The sequence below is a fragment of the Alligator sinensis genome, unplaced genomic scaffold (assembly GCF_000455745.1).
Source record: "Alligator sinensis unplaced genomic scaffold, ASM45574v1 scaffold907_1, whole genome shotgun sequence".
NCBI classification, from domain to species: Eukaryota; Metazoa; Chordata; order Crocodylia; family Alligatoridae; genus Alligator; species Alligator sinensis.
Window position 1 is genome coordinate 2381858 of NW_005841925.1, and position 17212 is coordinate 2399069.

Sequence of the window (17212 nt, forward strand, 5' to 3'; positions counted from 1 at the left end):
AACACCAGCCCTGATGTTCTCTGTCACTCAGGAATCCTCTGCATATTGGGCACAGGTGCAAAAATACAGACTTCCTTATTTAGGCTGGGCTTCCCTGCCCGGTTGCATCTTTCAGGACCCTATTTCTAAACCTCACATGAATTAAAGCAAAAAGCAAGGCTACCACCTCCGCTGGAGAATGCGGGCATCGATCCCGCTACCTCTCGCATGCTAAGCGAGCGCTCTACCATTTGAGCTAATTCCCCACTCCAGTCACACAATCCATCAGCTGCACTTTAGAGCTTCCGGCACCAGAAAGCGTTGTGACGTAGATACCGATTCTTCCCTCCTGTGTATGCGGGCGGGGAAGAACTACATTTCCCAGCAGGCACCCGAGGGGGCAGTCCGCGCCTGCACAGTACCCCATCCCGGCTTGCGGGAGGGGTGCTCTGGCTCATTGTGAGCGCGGCAGCGGTGCGATGGGAAGGGACGGGGCTCGTGCCGGGCGCGCCCCGCGGTGAGTGAGCAGCCGTTGGAACGCGGCGCGGGGAGGGGCGAGTGGCGGGAGATGGGTGGGGCGGGGGCACGCGTGGCGCAGCAGGTGCAGGGGGCAGTGGCTGGGGGCAGGCTGGGCTGCCTCTCCCCAGGGCGGGGAGGAGGGGACCTGGCCTGAGACAACAGGGGTGGGATGGGGTTTGTTTCCCCCCGGGCACGGGCGTGGGGTCGGTGCCACGCGCGTGGGGCTGGCCGGGGATGCCCCCAGGCACCTTGCCAGTGCCCGCGCCCTCCCGGCGGGCGGGCTGGTCCTGGGGCACCGCGGGCAGCGTCGCGCTTGGAGGCACAGAGACATTGGAGTGGGGAGAAGCGGGGCTGGCTTGTCCCAGGCAGGCTGGTCCCTCTCCAAGCTGCTCTGGGCAAAGCCCTCCTCTAAACTCTCGTGCAAGACTGCCTGACAGCCCTGCTGGGACACCACACAACACAGCCTAACACGGCACAAACCCATCCTCTGAGTTCTACACAAGATGCCCGCAGCTCTGACATGACACAGTGCAACGCAAATCCATCTGCTAAACCCCCTGTTGGGCTGCCGGCAGCCCTGGCGGGACACAACACAACATGACACAACAAAACGACGTAACACAAGACAAATCCACCCTCTAAATTCTGCATAAGATTGTTGGCAGCCCTGACTTGACACGACATGACACAATACAGTGCAACAAAACACAACACAACACAAATCCATCTTCTAAACTCTGTATAAGACTGTATAAGCCCTGACACAACACAACAAAGCACGGCACAGCACAACACAAATCCATCTTTTGAACTCCCTGTTGGACTGCTGGCAGCCCTGACACGACACAACAAAACAGCGTGACAATACAAATCCATCCTCTAAGCTGCGTATAAGTGCCAACAGCCCTGACACGACACAAGGCATGACACCCTAGCCTGTCCCAGGTAAAGCAGGGGGTCACAGCAGGGCCTGCTCCTATAAAAACATTTTTAATATACACTAAGAGATTGCAGGTTGAGGGCCATGCCCCCGGTTACAGAAGAAGCCAAAAACCCCTCGTTGTCCTTAACCAGTTTGACCTGGGGTAAAATTCCTTCCTGTCCCAAATGTGCAGATCAATCTGGTCTTAAGTGGAGGGGCAAGACCCTCTAGCCTTGAAACAAAGCTGAGTCCTGGTACCTGTGTGCCACGTGGTTTGGGAATTGGGCAGAAGGCAGCCTAGATATGTACTTTTATATACTAAATAAGATAGAGAGAGGGCACAAGCTTTTGTGAACCCATGTTCATGTCATGAGTTAGCCTTACTTGAGGCAAGGATTTCTTAGGGTAGTGGAGCTCAAGCTTCTTGCGACATGGGCTGGATAGGTGGTGAGGGGCTGGTCCCCAGGCTGGATTTGTGCCGTGCCCTGGGATTGTGCTGCCCACATGGCCCCCTACCACTCTGTGCTGCCCCATACCACACAACTCACACTTGTGTCATCCCTGTTCAGCCTGTATTCTCCATCTGGCACACAGGGCAAGGCCATGCTGTCCCATCTGCTGGGTGCTCAGCCTGCAAATTTGACAGCAGGGGAGCAGCAGTTAGCTGCCATCACATTCTTGGGCCTGTGGGGAGCCCTGCTGGCTAGATAACAGTGTCCTGCAGACCTGATCTGGCCCATAGACTAGGGGTTGAGCTCCCCTGTCATAGGGTGATAGTTTTGATTGGACCAACTGCATGCAATAAAATATATCATCCTAAGAAATCTTTGCATCATGCATATTTCCTGGACCATCATGGCTACAACATCACTCTAACACTACCCTTCGTTGAGAGAAACTGTTCCATTAATTATGCACATGTTAAAGTAATGATGCCAAAATTCTATGCAGTGGGACAGCAAAGCCTGTAATGTAGAGAATTAACACAATTTATCTTTGTATAAAACTGTTTGCACAATTACCGAGACTGTCTTGCTAGGCAAAAGTGGTGATCCATCCAAGCAAGTGTCCTCTGTGATAGAGGCCCATACCAGTTGCCTCTTAATGAGATGTAGCAAATCCAAACCAAAAATAAAAAGAAGCTATAATGCACCTGTCCTTTTTATTCAGATTTAAAATTGCAGTGGTGTAGGTCCACTTATTCCAGTATTGGGGTAGACAGACAAAGTAGTTACATTGGGTCCACTATTGTGCATTCCTGATCAAAAAGTGACCCCCTTCCAAACAGTATACTGCTCTTCTGTCTCTGGCCTAGGTCAGTGGTCATGGCCAGGGTAGGCCCACGGGCCTGATTAGTCATGTAGGGTCAAATTGGGCCCTGGCGTTCAGCACCACCCCCTCTCTGCCCTGTGTGCTATAATTGGGCCCTGGTGGCCTGGCACCACCCTCTTCTGCCCCCATGCGCTCTGGAATTGTGCCCCAGGGGCCTGGTATCACCCCCTTCCTGTCCCCCCACCACTGGTATTGGGGCCTGGGACCCATTATTGCCCCTCCCCACTGGGACCAGGTGTCCATTCCAGTGCATCGGGCCTGGTGCTCCCCATGGGTTGGGGCATTTGACAGCAGGGGAATGGTGCCACCGCTCCCCCACTGCCAAACTCCCAGACCTATGGGGAGCCCTGTGGGCTGGGTGACATGGTGCCAGGGACTGGATGTGGTCCACAGGCCAGGGATTGAGTACCCCTGCCATAGGTTAAGCTTATCCCAGGAGTGGGCAAAATGTGGCCCACCAGGCCATTCTATCTGGCCCGCGGAGCCCCTAAAAATTTTGGAAAGTTAATATTTATCTGCCCCTTGCTGTCTGTCATGTGGCTCTCAAAGGCTTGCCAAAACTCAGTAAGTGGCCCTCTGCCCGAAATAATTGCCCACCCATGGCTTATCCTGTTATTTTGTTGCCTCTTTACCCAATTCTCTCATCTCTGGATTTTTTTAAGCCTCCTTTTAAGAGTCTGAATGAAGTCATGTTCAGTATATTTTGCTATATTGCCTTTCTTCCCTTGTCCAGATTGCTGGACCTGAGGGACTCCAATAAGTAAGCATCTTTCTAAAAGAGTAAGACCCTCCACTAATAAATTATCTCCTCTCATGATCAGTTTCCAGTGAATGAAAGGGTCTTACCTTTTGGTTATTAAGTTTTCTTAACTGAGTGTTTGGGTTTTTTTGTTGGGTTTTTTTTGGCAAAACTTTCTGAGTCTTTTAAACTATCTCTTTCTCCTTTGTGTATCATTATGTCCCATCTTAGGGAATTTGGGTAGATAATGTGACTTTACCTGTACAGAAGCTGTGCTGGCTTCTCCTTAACACCTTTTTTTCCCGTCTTTGTGGGGTATTACAGTTTTTAGTGATGCTCTTTATTTTTCTGAAGTGACAGGAAGGCTGATCAATAAGTGCATTCCCAATACGCTTACATTTCTGAGAGGCCCAAGTATTTTCTTCTAAAATCTCTTTGATGCATCTCTTCTCTTTCACCTATAAAGGTTTACCTCAGCTGAGGTATTTGCCCTGGATATCCCTGAAAAATGAAGGATATGAAAAATGCTTTAGCTGCTGTCTTGTTTTTTTATCCTCTTTGTCTCCTTTGCATCCTACTGGGCTAGAGGACCACATGGACTTGCCTGTTGACCGTTTTTTGTGATGATCTGATTCATCTCAATGTTTTATATACACCCTGCTGGTTTACCACACATACCTTATGCGTGAGTGTTGCACTGAATGAAGTATTGGGAAATTGGTCTTTCTGACTGAGACGAAATTGTTTTAGAGAGCTGTAAGGGTTACCAGTCTGAGAGGAGGTGCTGCAGGCCACTTCTTGCATTGTTTGTGTATTTCCTGTGAGTGGGAGGTCTGACTGTCAAAACTGGTTGCATGAGTGACTTCAGTTTTGAAAGATAAGAACATGAGGGGCTTTGATGGTATTAGCTTGTTTTTTCTCATCAGATCAAACCACTCTCTGTCATACCCACTCTGTATTTTAATCCTCTTTGGCTCTTTGGTTGATTCCCGTTTTGGAGGTGTCTTCATGGAGCAGACAAGGTTCTTTGTGTAAATCTGATATCTTTTATTAGACCAACTCAAATAATTGGGAACATTTTTCTTTGCAAGCTTTGGATATAAATACCCTTTGTCAGGCATAAATTCAACTTCCTTTTCCTTAGAAATAGCAGACAATCGGTGCGCGTGTAACCCTCTCATATAAAGGACCAGGTCGACCTGAGGAAAGATGTATTTGAAACTGAAAGCCCATTGGCTCTCTTATGATTTTATTTTGAACTTTTTATTTCTGTAGTTTCTGTGCTTCCTTTTCTTGCACTGCAGTACATGAGATGGGGCATGGTTTACAGCTCTCTCTGTTCTAAGGGTGTGTCTGCATTGTGCCATTAACTTGGGGTTTTATCCAGTATTTATCCTTACTTCTCCCCAATTTTGCACGCAGAAAAATCTTTAATTCGTGTTTTGGTAGCACTTTCGGTCCTGGGCTAGGTCTCTGGCTGTTGTGAGGCAGGAAGTGGGAGACCTCAGGCTTCATCTTGACTCAGGATTGGACTTACTGTGCAGTGAAGAGGCCCGCAAAGCTTTGTGAGTGCTGGTAGTCCTCCAGTGCCTTCCCACAGCTCCCTGCAAAGGACAAGTAAGTTCTCTTGCAACTGTTACAAAAGAATCCTACAGCATCTCTGTACAAAAAGCTAGTAGTCAGGCCCACAGAGATTAATACGTGAGATCAGAAACAATTAAGTTGTCGTAACACTCAGAGGGATTTGTAGTGAGGAAGCAACCAGCTGGGTTAGGTTAACTTGGGTGATTGTCACCCATGTTAAACTGTGCAGCATAGACATAGTCTGGTTTTGTTTGCTGTGTCTGAACTTGGTGCCTCCACATACCAGAGACCAGCCTCAGAAAATAGATTTCTATTCATAAGGTAGCTGACTGTATTTCTAACAGTGCTGGCTGTTCCTTTTTATTTTGATGGTTCACTGTAGTTGTTGGCTATTGTGTGCTTAAATATAATAAACAATGCTGGGAATATGGAAAAAGCATCTAGTATGTCTCTGAACAACTGTTCAGAAATGGATGCTTGCTCTTTGTGTATCCTAGCATTGCAGCTTTCAAAATGATGACTGTTCATTTAGCTATAAAATTTGCTTCGATAGTCTTGAGTTTAAGTAATAGAAAATGTAATGCCATGAGGCTGTAGCTTCAGGAGTGATTTTGCCATGCTGGTCATTGTTTGAGTACAAGCATTTATTTCTCTAGCTCTGTTATCCACTGAATGATTAATCCTGTCAATTAGTTTCTCTTTGCTCTATGCTAACTCATTTTATTAGTCACTCCATTTTTTACGTGTGTGTCTTGATCCTTTATACTGCACAAGGGCTGAATTGGACTGGAAGATAATTGACAGGAATGCTGCATATATCTAGGAAGACACTGATTGTCTTGGACAGTCCATGTGTTGGTTTTTCTACCCTTGTCACGGTGTCAGGCTTGTTGGGTAAAAAGCCTGCTAGAAGCCCCTAGTATGGTGAGGACCTGCATGCTTGATTAGACTGATGTTGCTCCAGCCAGCATCTGCATGAAGCGTTAGATCTGAAACAATGTGCCTAGTAATTCTATTAATGAGAGTCTGGTTTGAGCTATGTAAAAGTAATTCCAAGATAAAATTAAAGCTTCATAAAATCAAACTGAGGATTTGCCTGTGTTCACTTTAGCACTGCGGTAACACAGCTGCTTATTGCTACGGATCTAAAAAAATACAGACATCCATACACACAACCTAGAAAGGGTCAGTGTCCTGCTACTGATTGCACATTTAGATAGAGCCTTACTGATAGAACAGTACCCAGTTTGGTGTGCCAGTTGTTTTGTAAGAGTGCCTAGCAATGCTGATTTAAAACTTCAGTTTTAATCTGTGACATTTTAAAGAACCCAGAAGTAAGCATCCATCTAGCTACGTAGACTTTTTCATAGTGTGTCTAACATTTTCGAATTATCATCAATGCAAAGCAAAATGCACAAATATAATAGCATTCTTGTAACAACCTGGAATGTATTTGTCAGAACTAGAGAAATCTCTAGAACAGGGGGTCTCTCATCTTTCCTCGTATATACCACACTTAAATATTGAGATTATTTTTTTGGATCAGGTCCCCTCCTGTTCAGAACGTCAGAGACCACCTCATCCTGTTTGCCATTGCATAATACCCCTGTGGCCACATTAGCAAACGTTTGCAAAGAAGAGGAATAGTTAATGCACTTTTAGCTGTCTCTCCATGCAGTTTAACTGCTGGAAATAAGGTACAGAAGCCAGTACCATGTTACTAGCTAGTACTGCACGGAACATAGTTTGAGAATCTCTGTTGTAGCACTTGAGGCTGTAGCTAGATTTATTAGGAGCAAGAACTTTATGCTGGTTAGGAATTTGTTATATTAACTTTGGAGGATCATGGTACTTAAGCAGATGAAGCGTTGCCCTGTCTTCTAGTTCAGTAAAGAATTTTCCTTTCTGAAAGCCACTTGGCTTCAATCCAGGGAAAATGTCCTTCAGGCATCTGCTATCCATACTAAGAACCCTTGAGAATATGTAAATCCCAGCCTGTAAATTCTCTTCCTTGCCTTATGTACCATCAAATTGAACAGAAACACAGGCTGGATGTATTTTCAGCAGTGTTCTTGATGCCACTGTGGTACCTGCTTTGCATGAGTCTGTGAGCAAAGAAGTTGCATTTGTACTACTGTAGGCCCTGCTGACTTCCTGACAGCAGAAATGAAGCCAGCATGCTTAAAAAAGCACCTCATTTGCTAATTTGTTGAGTAGTTAGTTGATTCCTCTTCTGCTGTGAGAAGTAGGGTTTTGGGTTTTGTCAGTCAACAAGGTGGAGTGCATGCCTCACCAGAGAGCTCATACAGCCATCAAGATCCCAGCTCTCCTCTTGCTGGCTGCTCTCCCCAGCCAGCTGGCTCAGCTCTTAAATAGCTTTTGTTTGGGACTGGCCAGCAGGCTTCCTTTGCTGCTTTACATATTCATTTAGGGTTGTCTTTCTTAGTTCCTCAATGGGATCAAATGGCAGGCTCTCCCTATCAAGGCTGACTATTCTACTCTGTATCTTTACCAATGACCAGGGGGAGAGGGGTTCACTTTGTCCCCCTCTCCCGCCTTTATCTAGGAAGAGTGAGCTAATGGGACATTACTTTCCTCACCTGCTTATATGGATCTGTAAGCAGGTGAAATTACCATTTGCTAATCAAATTTAATTTTCAGCTATCAGTACTGAAAGACAGAACTTCCAAACACAGCCTTTTTTCTCTCTGATAACTGCTAATCTTACTTGTAGAATCTATTGTCGTTACAGCGCAGGTTATTTACACATTGCATTTCCTCTCTTCACCCATAACCTCAAGATTTTAATGAAGAGCAGAGAGGTAGGAGTGGGGGGCCATGGTGAAGGGGTTTCCTAAGTGGTATTTAGAAGGTTTAGAGCAGAAATAGAATCAGTTTCTTGAGGAATTAGATTTCCAGAATGTTTTAATAGTTTCTCATCACTAGTTTGTATAAATGAAATTCAGTCCACTGGAGTTGCAAGCTGGAACTGGGGACTCATAAATGAGAGGATGTAAAAATAAGTTTCCCTCCTCTGGGTGATAGTCATGATTAAAATTTGGGTTGATGTTGGTAACAGTACAGAATATAATGCTATCCTGTCAAAATAGCTGCAATTGTGCAGTTCAGAAAGCAACCAAGGACCCTCACAGTCAAGCAATGAGCTTCATAAACAACTCAAATGCTCTTTGATTTTTGCATTTAATTCTGTTGGTGAAAGGACTGACTCTTGCATGGATTTGTTGCTAGCAACCTCATAAATATCAAACAGAGAATTTTTATTTGTCTCCTTTCCCAATAGCTCCTATTTGCTCTCAAATCTTGAACAAACAGAGGCTAATAATGTCCTTTTAACAGTGCAAGCTGTTTCTGGGTAAATCCCCAGGCAGCCCTACAGATCGTGTAGATTGCTCAGCTGGTTAGCACGTGTAGAGTATTAGTAGTAATACTGGGTTTCTAGTCTGCCATTGACTTCTACATCTCACCTGTACTGCAGCTCACTTGGATCAGTGGCTCTCAAGCCTGTTTGTGTGAGTGCAGTTGACTTTATCCTGTAAAGCCTTCTGTAAAATTTTGGGGGTGGAGGAAGCAGAGGAACTGACACTAAAAGAACGTGGAGGCTAAAAGTGTGAATGACTTAGAAGATCTTGCCCCTTTACCCAGGACTGGGGTGGCTGCTATGAGAATGCTGTGTCCAGGAATTTGAATTCTGGTGCCCAGGATTTTCACATCCTTTTGACATGATGGAGACTGTTCAGAGGAGGACCAAAAAAATGGTCTTTGGAAAAGAAACCTTCTAACATGAGCCTGAAGAGGCTCAGTCTACTCAGCTTTGAGATGAGGGAGTTGAGAAAACAATGTAGTTGGTACTTAAACATTATCAGGTGTATTTTCCATCATCCTCACACAGAGCTCTGTTGGCAGGAAGTTGAAGCGAGACAAAGTCAACTTTGAAATAAGATGCAGTTTCTTAGCAGGAAGTGTAATGTTGGAACAGCTCACCATTGGAGATGACATATGAGGATGATTTCATTTCCTTGGTCAGAAAATGGGACACTTTGCTCCACCCCCTGCTGTCTGGCACACTTTGCTGTCTTTGCGTACCAGTGACAGCTGTGTGCGCTGGAGAGCAAGAGCTAAGGTCTCCACTGAATGTGGGGGAGCGAAGGCATGTATATTCTTCCTCTTCATATCTCAGAAGGACAGGAAGCTCTATATTGTCCCCAGCAGTCCTAATATTTGTAAGTCCACATTAGACAACTATCACCAAATCTTTGATTTCAGGTCTTCAGCTGGTCACCTGCAAAGGACAGGAAAGAATCATGATACACCCTTGGAAGATGTGTATTCTTCCTCTCTCTCAAGTATCAGGGATTGTACAGAGCTGGAAACAAGACCCTGGATGGGATGGACCAGTGGTACAGAGGATCTGGAATACAGTACTTGGCTGCAGGCTCATGGTCTGGCTGATTGAGTGTGAGGAAGAAATATCCTCCCAGGTCAGAGCTGCGAGGTTGTTGAGGGCTTTTCACCTTCTGCAGCTTGGACTGTGAGTGATAGTGACCTGCTAGAGTCTTCTGGGTTCATGTCACCTAATCATTTCCCTGTTATTGCAGGGGCCTTGAGTACACAGAAATTTAGCCTCCTGAGAAATGAAAGGTTTTAACTTAACCCAAAATGTTGGATCCAACAGAGCGGTAATGAAGTAGAATAAGGGCTTCTGATGCACAGGAAATTTGACAAGATGACCTCATGGTCCCTTCTGGCCTTAAACTCTAGGAAATGGAGCTCCATTCTCTCTGGGTGGATATCTTTGTGATTCCAGATCAAATGCCATGTCATACAGTACATATTCACAGCAAGCTGAAACACCAGAGGGAAACACATAACTGAAACCCAGACTTTGTTCCTTCTGTATAGTCTTACAGTTAACTTCCTTAGTACAGGCAAGGTTAACTAGAGTGCATTTCTTAACCTGTGGGTCGCAACCCAGAAGTGGGTCACAAGAATATATGAAAGGGTTGCGAACAAACTTCAAAAATGGATTCTCCTTTAAAGAAAGAGAAAAATGTAGGAAAACCATGGTTTTTCCCTTGCAGGCTGTCAGAGTTCTAGCCTTGCAAGGAGCTGCTTAGTGCTTCCCATGCTCCACACACTGGGGGAACTGGGACCTGGGGGGCAGCAGGTCAGGAGTGGGGGGCATTGGGTTGATACTAGCCACCAATATTTACAAATGGCTCCTAGTACAAAAAAGTTTGAGAGCCGCTGAACTAGAGTGACTCAGTTCCATAAAACTAGCAGAATGTAAGCATATCAACAGCTTTGCATGCCCTTCAGCAGAAGCCTGCAGCATGCTACTCTGCAGATCCATCTGATCTCATGAAGCAAGCAGGGTTATGCCAAGTCAGTAAATGAATGGGAGACTTCTAAGGAAGAGGAACACTTACAGGGCTGCTTTTGATTCAGTGGTGATTCTTCCTTCCGAGTCAATACTGAACCACTGCTCCAGCCTGGTATTAGTGGTTGTGCTGCTGGAAGCACTTTTGTCTTAACAAATGTAAAACAGAGTCTGTGACCAGTGTTCTTGAGTGCCATGGTGTGCTTTGTACTGCACAGATAGTCTCTCCCAAGGAGTTTACAAGCAAGGTAATTAATGATTTCAGCATAAGTTGCATGACTGATTGTTAATATTTGTCATGCTGAGCATCTCTGTGGTTTCCACTGGCTGCATGTCTTCCTTGAATTCTGTTCCTATATAGCGGTGTGGTGGTAGCTTGTGCTATTAACTAGCTGCTCTTTTATTGCAGAGGAAGCTGAATTTCTTCAGAGGGAAGAGTCATTTCTATATTTAGATTAATGTTTTTAAAATGCTTTGGGATCTTTCTAGGGAACAAGTGCTTTATAAAGGGAAGTAGTCATTAGGGCAGTGAATCTCAACCAACGTGACTTGAGATCCTTTCAAGAGAGCTGTGGTGTGCCATGCAATGTTAGCACTGTTAGATGTGCAAACAACATTACAAAATAAACCTAGAAATTTCAAATAGGAATCCACAGGGTAAAAAGCATCTTGACCTGTTCCGATATCTTTGTAGTAGAAGATTGCTTTATTATTTTTCTGTAGTCAAAAAACAAGTGAAAACTAAGAGCTAGTATTTTCCAAGGAAGGCCTTGAGTCTATCCAGGGGTGCCTCAAGTCTCAAAAGGTTGAACACCACTGTATTAGGAGTATGCCAGGACTGGAATGGTTGGAGGAGATTTACCTGGATTACCAGGGTAATGGGTGCAACGGCAATTCAGTTTGAGATTATGTTTGTCTATTCTTAAGTTTTATTTACATTGAGTGGTGCAGGAGTAGTGGTGTTTGTACTATTACAAGATTTGTTCAAAGCAGTCTGCAGTAGGCAGGCCTTGGTGGAAATTCTTTGTTAGACCTCAGAGTTTTGATTTTGGGGTGGTTTTGAAGCATGACTGCGTTACAACATGAAGTGCAAGCTGCTTTGAAACAGAGACGGGACCCGAGAGCTCAAAGTAGCTTTGGGAGGCAGTACTGTGACTTGTCGCTGTGTAAACCTCATGTATGAGATGGAGTTAATTTTGCCTTCTTTGTCTCGGAAATGCTTTGAATGGCGGGTGGAGGAGGACTAAATAAAGTTCTTGCTATGGACATTGTGCATATTTAAACTGTATCTCTGGAGGTTTCTATTTTTCTAGATCTGCAGGTTATGCTTAGTTCTGTATGTTTAAAATGGCTCCACAGATTCTGCTCTTTCATACACTGCTTCTTTATGTGACCCACATGTGCTGCTGCAAGGAGAGGTTACTTGCTTGACAGACCAAGAAGATTATATTACAAAATCTCCTGCTCAAGTAGTGTGACAGGGCAGATTTAAACTTCACACAGCCCTGAAATTCAGGGTTAAAGTAGGGACTCTGTCCTTTCTCACCCTTTAAGTATGCTTTCTTCAGCATTGCTTCAGGTCCTGGAAAATTATAGACCACAGGCTGGATTTGCCCAGTTATACCATGGACTGGAATTGGGACAGATGCAGGGACTGAAAGGAGGCATCTTGGGCTTCAGTAGTCCAGGAAATGCTGGCTCTAGCTGGTACTTCTTTACAGTCATAGCCTCTGTGGCTATGGGAGTGCTTGTCCAGACACAGGACTGCCTCAAGTGAGCCTGAAGTGCACTTTCTTGTGAAGGGAGAGGTAGTTAGCTATATTAATCTGAATTTAGGCATTGCAGCAAAAGCTTATGCATCTCTGATTCAGTTAGTCTGTAAGGTATATCTCTACCCTGAGCCTGCCAAAGAAGCCTCCTGTGCAAGTGCGATTCATTGAGGGGTTATGCTTATATGGCTCAGTGGGAGTGTTTTGGGGACTTGAGACCACATGTTGTCCAGCCTGTGAGTGGGCTCCCTGTTAGTGCTGCTGGGGGCTAGGGCTCTGTCCTAGATGTCATGCCAGGCTTGCAACTCTTGATTTCCTTTGCTTTTTGAAGATTTGTCAGCAGCAGGCACCAGATGTGTAAAAACTTGATTTAAACGTTACTTTGGGGGTGAGCTCACGAAACCTGCTTTCCTCTGGCTTCTTTTTTCTCTGAGTTTTAAACTGTCAAGTGGCCCAGAGCTTTTACTTTTACATCCTTTGCTTAGGTTGGTTCTTCCCTTTTTAAAATAACCCTGGTAAATTCAATGTGAAAATGTACTAGTGGGGGTGGGGATAGGAGTATGGGATGGGGACTGACCTGCCTGCTCTGCTAATCTTCTACCAGCCACTTTGGGGAGATGGAGACTCTAGCTGTTAGAAACAGTGAGTAGCATGTTGCAGGGCATCCTCATGCAGTATCATGAGGGTGGGTTTGTTTGACAGCGGGAACTCTGATTGCTGTGGTCCACTGCTTTTCAGTGTGCAGAGACAAAATAGCGGCAAACTAGCTCTTCCCAGTGCCAAAGAATAAGCTAAATGTCTGAACACATTTTGGAAGTGCAGTCAGCTTTCTGAGGGGTGGGAAATGAAAGGTGTCCTGGCACTGAAATCTCATGTTCCCTGTGGCAGTCCTGTCGGGGACTGTCTCATTGAAGGACTGTCCTGGCAGGCTCCTTGCCTGTGGTCGTTGCCTCCCGGGTCCTGTATGGTAAGTGTCTCCAATCCTCCTGAAGCTAAAGACTCTGGTGATGAGATAGGACATGCTTAGTGGGAACAATGCAGCATGTTGCTTCCAATGGGGATATTAGGGGCTGTGGAAGAGGAGCATACAGGGCCAGCAGTTGTACAATAATAAGGCAAGAGAGTTGGTGCTTTAGGGAAGCATGGTACTATTGTCTAATGGTTAGAGCATTGTGGATCAACCTTTCTGGCAGGCATGCCACATGGTAAGCCCTCCACCCTTCCTGAGTGGCACTCTGATCCCCTTTCCCTGCCCAATCTGCTGTTCTGTTTTCTGCTCTCTGCCCTATACTGCTTGCCTGATCTGTTCTGCTTTTTGTTCCCCGCTCCTTCCATGATCTGTTGCATGCCACACTGACTGCTTGTGCCATTTGTGGCACACGTGCTGGATTGGTCACCCCTGGATTAGGGGATGAAGGGGAGAAGCAAGGACTGCTTTAATTCCAACCTCAGCTGCTGCTGACTTGCTTTGTCTCCTTAGGCTTTCCTCATCTTTTGTAATCAGAGCTATGTCATGGGACTGTTGGGAAGCTTTAATGTAAGCAAGTCCTTTGAGATGTATCCTTAACAGCTTTATACACATGCAAAGCAGTAACTGAAAACATGCACTTCCCAATTGACCTGGGAAGGCTTCCTTCAGGGAGCATGTTGAGTGGCATCTTAAATAAAACATCCCCATAGAATATATCAAAGAGAATTCTTCTGTACTGAAATAAGCTGCAGACCATAGCTTGAAGTGTGTCACTGATGCCCTAGAAGGAAGCAAAACAAACCCCCTGCTGTCATGCTTTCCTTTAGCAGTGAAGCTGGGATTGGATTTCTGCCTGTCCCTTTATTAATGTTTATCCAGTCTAGCCCAGGGCTAAAAACCTGTGTGGTTGGTGTTTATTGCCATGAAAATGACCATTTCAAGGTATCTATCAGCTGGTAGGGAGAGCCTCTCTTTTGTAATAAGGCTTCCCAGGAATATCTGGAGGATTTTAAATGATCTGTGCTCATATGCAAGGGATTTAAAAAAAATAATTTCTCCCCAAAAATAAATCCATCAGAACTGAGCTGTTGATCATGCAGGAGCTGGAGAAGTTGATGTGCTCTTTGATGCTAGTATTGTCAGAGAGGCCATAGTTCCTAAATAGAATTAGGATAAACCTCTTAAGAAGAAAGCCTATATGATTTTCAAAGAAGTCTTTCTCTATAGCCTAGGTTTTGGAGGCCAGATCTGTCCTATTATCAGGTGTCTATGCCTGCTTTTATAACATGGGATTAGCATAGTTGTGCTGTCAGGCTTTTGAATTTGAGGACAGGCTGGCAGCTACTGAGTACCTTCCTTTCCATTTGCCAGCCCTTTGTTCACTATTGCTTACTATGCACTAGCCTTCTTTATGGTCCCTGCCTGGCTATATTTCTGCCTCATCACTTCTCCAGCACACTTCAAATCTCTGAAAACATCATCTTACACTCTTTGCAGACCATTTAATTTTTCTTTTCCTTTGCTATTCCCCTTTCTTTTTTGTTTGATATTTAGTTCTGGTTTAAAGCTTTTTGTGCCACATTGTATGAACTAAATGGTATTGTATCTACTGGTAATTATAGTAGACTGGCTAGTACTGACAGGTGACCACCAAGGCACTAGCATGGGAAGCATAATATCATTGGGCTGGTGACACATGGCAAGCAAGTTTGTTTGACAGAGTGTGAAGGAAATAAGAATTGGTGGAAATTCATAGTAGATCCAGTGCTGTTTAAAGCGAAACTGCACTTCAAATCCCAAAGGACAATCATGGGATAAGGTAGTTCTGAGAAGAATATTGGTGAGAACTGTACGAGTCTGAGCTGTTCTAGGATCCAAGTGTTGGGATGCTTCTTGGCGCTGTGCTTTATTTATGTTCCTAGTATAGCTGGCTGTTACAGGGCAAAGTACTTTGTTCCTAAGATACAGCTGTTTTGGGAAGAAAGACCAGACCAACTACATACAGATCTTATTAACTCACTGGCTAGCAATGCCTAAGGAAGCCACAAGCAACTCAGTTTGCTTTGCTCAGCAGTGGCAGTAGGAGCTTGTTTTTAGTTTTTGCCAATAATGTTCCTCTCATAGTAACAGCAGCCTGACTGAGGACTGGGGAGAAGGGAGCTGTAAGGCGAGGTAAAGCCAAGAAAAAGTCTTCTCATTGCTTTTATATAGCACAATCCAGAGGTTAAGCTCTTACTGTTCAGGAAAAGGAAACTTTCCTCTGTGTGCTTTTTTTTTTTTCTCAATTGGATATTGTTAATGCTGAATTTATTGCTTCTTCCGTCCTGGTCTAAACTTTGTGTTTCCAAAAAAGACATGTGGAGCAAATTTTCAAACTTGATCCTGTAATGTTAACAGAGACCTGTATTTCACTGTCACTGGGGAAAATTTCCTTTCTGTAGGCTACAAATAATCTGTGCTTGAATTGGGTAGGTGACCAAATTAGATTTATATCCTATTCTTTCCATCTTTGCAGAGTATGTGTTTCTTAGTAGAAAGATCTTGCTCAGTTCAGAACTTGGTAATGGTGAGTCTCCCAGGGGTGTAGAGTTTGGGCAGCTTTCTGTAAGTAACTTTCCTGTTCTGGTTATGGTGGTAATTTAAAGCAGAGAGGGTAGTGATTATAAATGGAAATGGAAAGTTTGTGCATGAGGTTTGGATACTGACTCTACTGTCTTGTGGCTTTCAGCACCATTTTAATCTTTGAAAATGCTTCTGTAATATTTGCAGGGGTTTGGGTTGTAGCTGTGTTAGTCTAAGGACATAGGCAACAAGGTTCCTTGGGTGAATTTGATATCTTTTATTAGACCAACTCATATAGTTGGAGAATATTTATTAAGCAAGCTTTCGGGTTCAAAAACCCTTCGTCAGAGTAAGGAAGTTTCAGCAGTTGGTGTGTTCTCTTCCTGGATGGAATATTTGAGGTCTTATTAATGGGGGGAGAAAAGAGGGTTGAATGGACTAAGTTCTTGGCAATGACCAAGAATGTCTTTAAGCAGAGAAGGTTCTTTGGGTAAATCTGGTATCTTTTATTAGACCAACCAAATAGTTGGAAAATGTGTTCTTTGCAAGCTTTTGGATACAAACACCCTCCTTCAGGAAGAGGGAGAGTTTGTAGTTAGTCTTTAAGGGCACTTTTACATGTGCTCTGGGGGCTGTGGGGGTGGCGCTTTAATTAGGGCGGCTCTGAGAGCCGCTCTAATTAAAGCACTGCAGCGTCTTGCATGTCAGTGTCCCCACACGTCAAAATGGTGGGGGGGGGTTTTGAACTAAAGCTTGTTCAACAAACTTTAGTTCAAACGCCCCTGCCACCATTTTGAAGCTCGGAGACACTGATACACGGGACGCGTGAGGCTGTTGGAGCGCGGTCGTTGCCATGCTCCAGCAGACTCAATAAATCGAGTCTGCTCCAACATGCTGTAATTATACTACATTGGAGCAGCCTTGGTGCTCGTGTACAGATGCCCTAAAACACTGGCTAGTGATAGCTGGAGGCCATGATTCAAGATCAAAGACCAGGGAATTAAGAGACTTCTTATTCTGAGTCTAAGGCAAACCAAAACATTCTGTAAGTACACTGTCTTCCTGCCGTTTTATAAGAAGGCTCAAGACACAGGAAATAAATTGCAAATCCTTGGATTGACCTTGTTGTTCAGTTTTAACATAATCAAGTCCCTTGACCCTTTTGGAGCATTGTGACTGCAACTTTGCACTCAGGCGTTTAAAATTTTTCAGTACAGCATAATATATTCCACTAAAAGCTCTTCCCACTCTCTCTCCTCTTTTCCAAATCCAAAATCTTTAGTGTGGGAAAACAGCTGAAGGCAATTGTTGTGGATGGACCAGAACTTCCAACTGGAAGAGCAAAACTTGGTATTAACCATTTTTTGCTTTAATATCTCTTGCTTCAGCCTTGGATATAATGGGGCATTCTTCCTCCCTCCCTCCCCCACTTCCTCCC

General features: G+C 44.6%; 1 protein-coding gene and 1 non-coding gene across 3 annotated transcripts in view; one reads left to right on the forward strand and one right to left on the reverse strand.

The window, feature by feature from the left end:
* Positions 1 to 172: 172 nt before the first annotated feature.
* On the reverse strand, positions 173 to 245 carry TRNAA-AGC. The gene has a single exon. It is a non-coding gene; the product is annotated as a tRNA-Ala (tRNA).
* Positions 246 to 375: 130 nt separating this feature from the next.
* Positions 376 to 17212, forward strand: part of LOC102386824 (USP6 N-terminal-like protein) — a 165476-nt gene continuing 148639 nt past the window's right edge. The window contains exon 1 of one of the 2 annotated variants that reach the window (XM_014517755.2): positions 376 to 496. The gene's annotated coding sequence lies outside the window, so the exon portion shown is untranslated. The remainder of the gene's footprint in view (positions 497 to 17212) is intronic. The other variant, XM_025198589.1, reaches the window with a different exon arrangement.